The sequence below is a fragment of the Pseudophryne corroboree genome, chromosome 5 (genome assembly GCF_028390025.1).
Source record: "Pseudophryne corroboree isolate aPseCor3 chromosome 5, aPseCor3.hap2, whole genome shotgun sequence".
Taxonomy (NCBI): Eukaryota; Metazoa; Chordata; class Amphibia; order Anura; family Myobatrachidae; genus Pseudophryne; species Pseudophryne corroboree.
In genome coordinates this window covers 307,454,561-307,463,221 of record NC_086448.1, presented here as the reverse complement: position 1 = coordinate 307,463,221, position 8,661 = coordinate 307,454,561, and positions in this window count along the sequence as shown.

The window sequence follows — 8,661 nt, the reverse complement described above, 5'->3', positions numbered from 1 at the left end:
TCAGAAATACATAGTGGATGTCGCTGAGGTGTGACATCATCTCCAAGCGCCGCTGAACTGACTCTCCAAAGCTTTTTTGCATGACCTGGGTTTAGACTGCAGGCTTTCTTCCTAGATTTTACTGGCCCTGGGTTATTTTACAGGGACACTTTTCCACTGAAGCGCAACCTGGGTAGAGCTGGCAAAAACCCAGGTTATTGTGGCAGTGGAAAAGGGGTATTAGTTGGAAGCCATAAGTGATTTCAGGCATTCACAAAATGATGAGTTTCTGTAGCTCAGGAACAGTGGGTTGCTCACTGCTCTAAGATCCACAAGATGGGTGAAGAAAAAGGACTCACTGGCATTTCTCCTTATGGCATTGGATTAAATTTGCAGATGTTGCAAACAGGACATCCATATATTTTAAAGCCATAAAATGTGTACTGGCAGGATGTGCATACTTAAACTTTCACGTCATGGCACTGCATTCAGATGCATTCCAATATAGCTACTCCTCGCAGGGAATCTGATCTCATGCTATTGTTTTTCCAAATAAACAAATTTGTTTTTTTGCCTTAAATAACTGGTGAAAAAAATATTTATTGTTTGAAAACTGCATTTACATTGGTTGTACAATACCCTTTTTGCTAACAGGGCTGGAACTTAAGTATACAGTATACGATGTAATCGGAGGAAATGTTAAAACCTTAGGAAGGGCAGTTAGTCCACTGCTGCCATCCAGGGCACAAGACCAAGAGGCGGAACATATGCAATTATATGTGTGATTCTTGAGGATATTCTCTGTCCTCAACTGACCGCTGCATATGGTAACTACTACCAGCTTTGTAGGAAGTGGTGCTGGTGACACCGGGGAGCACTGCTGGAGTGCCAGTGGGGTAGGGACTGACATCTTAGACTGATAGGTTGTAACCATAGATGTTTACGATCTGATTATGATGGTATTACCATTCAATTACATGAGTGTGATAGTTTCCAAAATCGCATGCAGCTGATAAAAATAAGAATAATTCTATTTATATAGCGCTTTGCTCCCGTAGGACTCAAAGTTGCTTTTCAGACATTGTGGAAGGATTTGGAACAGAAAATAGAAAAATCACAGAACTAATTAAAAACAACAAAAACCTGGAGCACACAATAAGCATATTGCAGGGTTGGGGCATACATATTGGGTAGTTACTTCCACGGGCTGATGGCTGCTTCCCATTGGCTGCTGATGATACTGATGGTGCGTACATCACAAATAAGAAGTTCTGTGTCTTTAGCAGCGCTCTTTTGCACATGTGCAAACCGCTTCTGTCCACTGCACATGCACACTACTGATGATTAAACTATCAACTGGTTAAGAAGCGATGGTTACATGTCATTGCAAGGCAAGTCATATGATGATTAAAAATACATTCAAAACTATGCTGCCCTTCTAATAGCCATCCCTTCGGTGGGGTGTGGATTTGGTGTTTGTGGCAAACATGTGGGATAAGGGAACGGGGAGGGGGGGGGGGGGAGGTATCATGGAAGTGCGAGTGGGTGGGTGGAGGTTGGGGTTTCTATTGGTGATGGAGAGAGTAGGGGGTGAGTTAATGACAGAAGTCTTTAAACTGAGCACTATGTAGGGCACTTACTATCATTGACTGAATTAGAGCAATAACAACATGACTGTTGAAAAGCAATCAATTAGGAGGAGTAGAAAGTATATATTTTAAATCTGAATAAAAATGCTAAACCAAACCTTTATACCAAGGGAAAAATTCACAAGGGCTTACAATTCTAAGCAATATGAGAGTCCAGATCTTTAGAAAAACATAGCAAAATAATATCTATTTTATAATGGCTTTGACGTTTATAATATTTACTTTAGTTGTAGTTATTGAATGATAATTTATTTGCATGACTGAGATTGATTTGCCTGAGAATACATTTTGAACTGCAATCAGTGCAGATTGCAGATGTGTATTTAAAGCTAATTGTATATTAGCAGAGCTGACAGTGACATACTGAATGTCGGCCCTCATTCCGAGTTGATCGCTCGCAAGGCGATTTTAGCAGAGTTACACACGCTAAGCCGCCGCCTACTGGGAGTGAATCTTAGCTTCTTAAAATTGCGACCGATGTATTCGCAATATTGCGATTACAAACTACTTAGCAGTTTCAGAGTAGCTTCAGACTTACTCGGCATCTGCGATCAGTTCAGTGCTTGTCGTTCCTGGTTTGACGTCATAAACACACCCAGCGTTCGCCCAGACACTCCTCCGTTTCTCCGGCCACTCCTGCGTTTTTTCCGGAAACGGTAGCGTTTTTAACCACACGCCCATGAAACGCCGTGTTTCCGCCCAGTAACACCCATTTCCTGTCAATCACATTACGATCGCCGGAGCGAAGAAAAAGCCGTGAGTAAAAATACTATCTTCATTGTTAAATTACTTGGCGCAGTCGCAGTGCGAATATTGCGCATGCGTACTAAGCGGAATTTCACTGCGATGCGATGAAATATACCGAGCGAACGACTCGGAATGAGGGCCGTCAATACAACATTAAACCAGACTGAAGCTGTGCTCTGGGTCAGAAAGACTAATTAACTCAGTGCAACACAAAACTGCAGTAAATATTCCAAAATCTGTCTCCATTATATATATTTTTATATATATATATATATATATATATATATATATATATGTGTGTGTATGTTATTTAATGTACTTACTTTGGTTAGCTTTAAAGATGGACTATAATCACTATGAGCTGGTCAGTTTAGTGTGCCTATATTCTTTAAATCTGCCGTATTATGTAATTGCACTCCCCCACATGTAGCAATAAATGCTCTATTCCATTATGCTGATTGGATGGGAATAACAGATTCCCTATGCACTATGGTTGTTCGCTCGTTATTTTTCTTCGCATCGGTGCGATTTTCCGCTAACTGCGCATGCGCAATGTTCGCACTGCGGCTGCGTCAAGTAAATTTGCTAAGAAGTTTGGTATTTTACTCACGGCATTACGAGGTTTTTTCTTCATTCTGGTGATCGTAGTGTGATTGACAGGAAGTGGGTGTTTCTGGGCGGAAACTGACCGTTTTATGGGTGTGTGTGAAAAAACGCTGCCGTTTCTGGGAAAAACGCGGGAGTGGCTGGAGAAACGGGGGAGTGTCTGGGCAAACGCTGGGTGTGTTTGTGACGTCAAACCAGGAACGAAACTGACTGAACTGATCGCAGTGGCAGAGTAAGTGTCGAGCTACTCAGAAACTGCTAAGAAATTTCTATTCGCAATTTTGAGAATCTTTCGTTCGCAATTCTGCTAAGCTAAGATTCACTCCCAGTAGGCGGCGGCTTAGCGTGTGCAATGCTGCTAAAAGCAGCTTGCGAGCGAACAACTCGGAATGAGGGCCTATAAGCAACGGTTACAATCCCATTTGCTATACAGAAGGGATAGGAACATACAGAGGTGATTGGATCCAAAAGTAGACAGCCCTCTAAACAATTTTGACTATGGGGGTCATTCTGACCCATTCGCTTGCTGCTTTTTGTTGCAGCTGAGCGAACGGGTCTCTACTGCGCATGCGCCGGCGCATGCCAGACGGCCGAAGGCAGTAGCAGGGCTGCGATCGTCTCTGCCTGATTGACAGGCAGAGGCGATCGCTGGGCGGGAGGGAGCGGTATGGCGGCATTTGGCCACCGTTTTGTGGGAGCGGTCCGGCCAACGCAGGGGGCGGGCCGCAGCGGCTGCGTGACGGCACACGAAGCCGATGCGGGCCGGGGAGCGATGAGTAGCTTCCAGCCAGCACGCTAAAGCTGCGCTGGCCGGGAGCTACTCTTGAAGTGCAAACGCATCGCCGCTGTGCGATCCCTTTGCACTTCTGCGGGGGGCCGGCACTGACATGCGGGGCGGACTAGCCCTGTGCTGGGCATCCCCCCGCATGTCAGTGTGAATGATCGTAGCTGTGCTAAATTTAGCACAGCTACGATCAACTCGGAATGACCCCCAATATGTAATAGGATATGCATAACAGATTTAAAAATAATATCACTTAATTATCTTTTCTATGTTTTAGGTCCTAGTGCTGATCCATCACTCTTAACAGCTGTTTTGTTTCTTCATTTTATCATAGTTATCAGGAGACACTGTGGATAGATATTGGGACAGATTAAATTGCATTTGGCCTAGTGATGAGCGGGTTCGGTTCCTCGGAAACCGAATCCCCCCGAACTTCACCCATTTTACACGGGTCCGAGGCATACTCGGATTCTCCCGTATGGCTCGGTTAATCCGAGCGCGCCCGAACGTCATCATCCCGCTGTCGGATTCTCGCGAGATTTGGATTCTATATAAGGAGCCGCGCGTCGCCGCCATTTTCACTCATGCATTGGCAATGTTAGGGAGAGGACGTGGCTGGCGTCCTCTCCGTTTGTGCTTATTGCTTAATTGTGGGGACTGGGGAGCAGCTGTATTATATAGGAGGAGTACAGTGCAGAGTTTTGCGGATCAGTGACCACCAGTTTTATCCGTTCTCTGCCTGAAAAACGCTCCATATCTGTGCTCAGTGTGCTGCATATATCTGTGCTCACACTGCTTTATTGTGGGGACTGGGGACCAACAGTATTATATAGGAGGAGTACAGTGCAGAGTTTTGCTGACCAGTGACCACCAGTATACGTTGTCTGCCTGAAAAATGCTCCATATCTGTGCTCAGTGTGCTGCATATATCTGTGCTCACACTGCTTTATTGTGGGTACTGGGGACCACCAGTATATTATATAGGAGGAGTACAGTGCAGAGTTTTGCTGACCAGTGACCACCAGTATATATAGCAGTACGGTACGGAAGGCCACTGCTCTACCTACCTCTGTGTCGTCAAGTATACTATCCATCTAGATTCTATACCTGTGGTGCATTTTAGTTTTGCAGTTTGCTGACAGTGACCACCAGTATATATAGCAGTACGGTACGGAAGGCCACTGCTCTACCTACCTCTGTGTTGTCAAGTATACTATCCATCTAGATTCTATACCTGTGGTACATTTTAGTTTGCAGTTTGCTGACAGTGACCACCAGTATATATAGCAGTACGGTATGGAAGGCCACTGCTCTACCTACCTCTGTGTCGTCAAGTATACTATCCATCTAGATTCTATACCTGTGGTGCATTTTAGTTTTGCAGTTTGCTGACAGTGACCACCAGTATATATAGCAGTACGGTACGGAAGGCCACTGCTCTACCTACCTCTGTGTCGTCAAGTATACTATCCATCTAGATTCTATACCTGTGGTGCATTTTAGTTTTGCAGTTTGCTGACAGTGACCACCAGTATATATAGCAGTACGGTACGGAAGGCCACTGCTCTACCTACCTCTGTGTCATCAAGTATACTATCCATTTAGATTCTATACCTGTGGTGCATTTTAGTTTTGCAGTTTGCTGACAGTGACCACCAGTATATATAGCAGTACGGTACAGAAGGCCACTGCTCTACCTACCTCTGTGTCGTCAAGTATACTATCCATCTAGATTCTATACTTGTGGTGCATTTTAGTTTTGCAGTTTGCTGACAGTGACCACCAGTATATTATAGCAGTACGGTACGGAAGGCCACTGCTCTACCTACCTCTGTGTCGTCAAGTATACTATCCATCTAGATTCTATACCTGTGGTGCATTTTAGTTTTGCAGTTTGCTGACAGTGACCACCAGTATATATAGCAGTACGGTACGGAAGGCCACTGCTCTACCTACCTCTGTGTCGTCAAGTATACTATCCATCCATACCTGTGGTGCATTTCAGTTCTGCGCAGTATATATAGTACCACACATTAAAAAATTTGAAGTGCTATTGATACTGGCATATAATTCCACACATTAAAAAATGGAGAACAAAAATGTGGAGGTTAAAATAGGGAAAGATCAAGATCCACTTCCACCTCGTGCTGAAGCTGCTGCCACTAGTCATGGCCGAGTCGATGAAATGCCATCAACGTCGTCTGCCAAGGCCGATGCCCAATGTCATAGTAGAGAGCATGTAAAATCCAAAAAACAAAAGTTCAGTTAAATGACCCAAAAATCAAAATTAAAAGCGTCTGATGAGAAGCGTAAACTTGCCAATATGCCATTTACGACACGGAGTGGCAAGGAACGGCTGAGGCCTTGGCCTATGTTCATGGCTAGTGGTTCAGATTCACATGAGGATGGAAGCACTCATCCTCTCGCTAGAAAACTGCAGTGCCACTCCTAGATGGGCCAGGTGTTTGTGTCGGCCACTTGGGTCGCTTAGCTTAGTCACACAGCTACCTCATTGCGCCTCTTTTTTTCTTTGCATCATGTGCTGTTTGGGGACTATTTTTTAAATATGCCATCCTGTCTGACACTGCAGTGCCACTCCTAGATGGGCCAGGTGTTTGTGTCGGTCACTTGTGTCGCTTAGCTTAGTCACACAGCAACCTTGGTGCGTCTCTTTTTTTCTTTGCATCATGTGCTGTTTGGGGACTATTTTTTTGAAGTGCCATCCTGTCTGACACTGCAGTGCCACTCCTAGATGGGCCAGGTGTTTGTGTCGGCCACTTGTGTCGCTTAGCTTAGTCACACAGCGACCTTGGTGCGTCTCTTTTTTTCTTTGCATCATGTGCTGTTTGGGGACTATTTTTTTGAAGTTCCATCCTATCTGACACTGCAGTGCCACTCCTAGATGGGCCAGGTGTTTGTGTCGACCACTTGTGTCGCTAAGCTTAGTCACACAGCGACCTTGGTGCGTCTCTTTTTTTTTCTTTGCATCATGTGCTGTTTGGGGACTATTTTTTTTAAGTGCCATCCTGTCTGACACTGCAGTGCCACTCCTAGATGGGCCAGGTGTTTGTGTCGGCCACTTGTGTCGCTTAGCTTAGTCACACAGCGACCTTGGTGCGCCTCTTTTTTTCTTTGCATCATGTGCTGTTTGGGGACTATTTTTTTGAAGTGCCATCCTGCCTGACACTGCACTGCCACTCCTAGATGGGCCAGGTGTTTGTGTCGGCCACTTGTGTCGCTTAGCTTAGCCATCCAGCGACCTTGGTGCAAATTTTAATACTAAAAATAATATTGTGAGGTGTTCAGAATAGACTGAAAATGAGTGTAAATTATGGTTATTGAGGTTAATAATACTATGGGATCAAAATGACCCCCAAATTCTATGATTTAAGCTGTTTTTGAGGGTTTTTTGTAAAAAAACACCCGAATCCAAAACACACCCGAATCCGACAAAAAAATTTCAGGGAAGTTTTGGCAAAACGTGTCCGAATCCAAAACACGGCCGCGGAACCGAATCCAAAACCAAGACACAAAACCCGAAAAATTTCCGGTGCACATCTCTAATTTGGCCTACATCCTGCATAGTGATCGATTGATGGACAGCCTCAGCTCTCATTAATCAATAATGCAGCAGGATGGGGCAGAGCACAGTGTAAACTGTCTTGATCCTAGGCTACAAATGCTGTTGACAAACAGAAGCAATATTAAGAGGGGCATAGAGTAATAGCATTGGATCAGCATCTTTAACTAGCAGTTAGATGCAGGTACTGGAACTCATATTTATTTTACTATGCACGTCCCTAAGTAGATAGTATCTTTGTCAGCATTTTGTAACATGGTAAATGTTAGAGAAACAAAAGGATGGAATTCAATTCTCACCGATGTGCAGCCTCAATATGTTTGGCTTCCAACATCCCCAAAAACTATAGAACCCAATTCAGCGCCTTAAGTCATATTAGAGAAAGAGCGCTATATAAATAAAATTATTATTATTATTATTATTATTATGACTAATTTTCCTGCACACCTCAGTATGGTACGATGGACAATTCCTGATATTAGCGGCCATGAGGTGTGATCATCTCCATAACAATCCGATAGCACTTTATGCACGTCAGTCAACTGAATTGCCCCCTGTGGGGTATTAATGTATAAAACAAAGGTATGGTTTCCACTGTCCGCACAGCATAATCTAACAGAACAGATTTTAGATCTATAGTGTGCAATGCAAATAGACAAATATAGACACTTGGGGGCAAATTTACTAAGATGGGAGTTCTATTTAAGAAGGGGTGTTGCCCATAGCAACCAATCAGATTCTACTTCTTATTTATCTAGCACCTTCTAGAAGATAATACCTGGAATCTGTTTGGTTGCTGTGGGCAACATCCCATCTTAAATAGAACTCCCATCTTAGTAAATTTACTAGTAGATGTTATGGGAGTCAAGCCTTCGTACAGAATTTGCCTGCTCAGTAACGTACACTGTAAGGTTCCTTGTGTCAGCAGCAGGACCAGGCTTCTATGCCTACTTCTTAGTCTGAGGTCTAAAGTTTCCTGCCTCGGATCCTGTTCTCACTTTTTATTCTGTTCTCTGCCAATATTTTGGCAGAAGTATAAATGACTCCCTGTGAATATTGTGGATTTTTCCAGAGAGGAACCTGTGATAGAAGGACTAGGATAGACATGGGTACATGTGGTGAATCTGAATAAACTACATCAGTGGTTCTCTGTTTCCCAAGTATCCTATAAAGAAAGTGCATTTGTTTATACTAAATAACCGCTATGGCTGTGCAGGTATTTAGCGTATACCCCTAACCTGGGCAAATTTACATCAGGATACTACATGTGCATTGAAATGTTTTAAAATACTCTTGCTGATTAGTTTTACAAATAC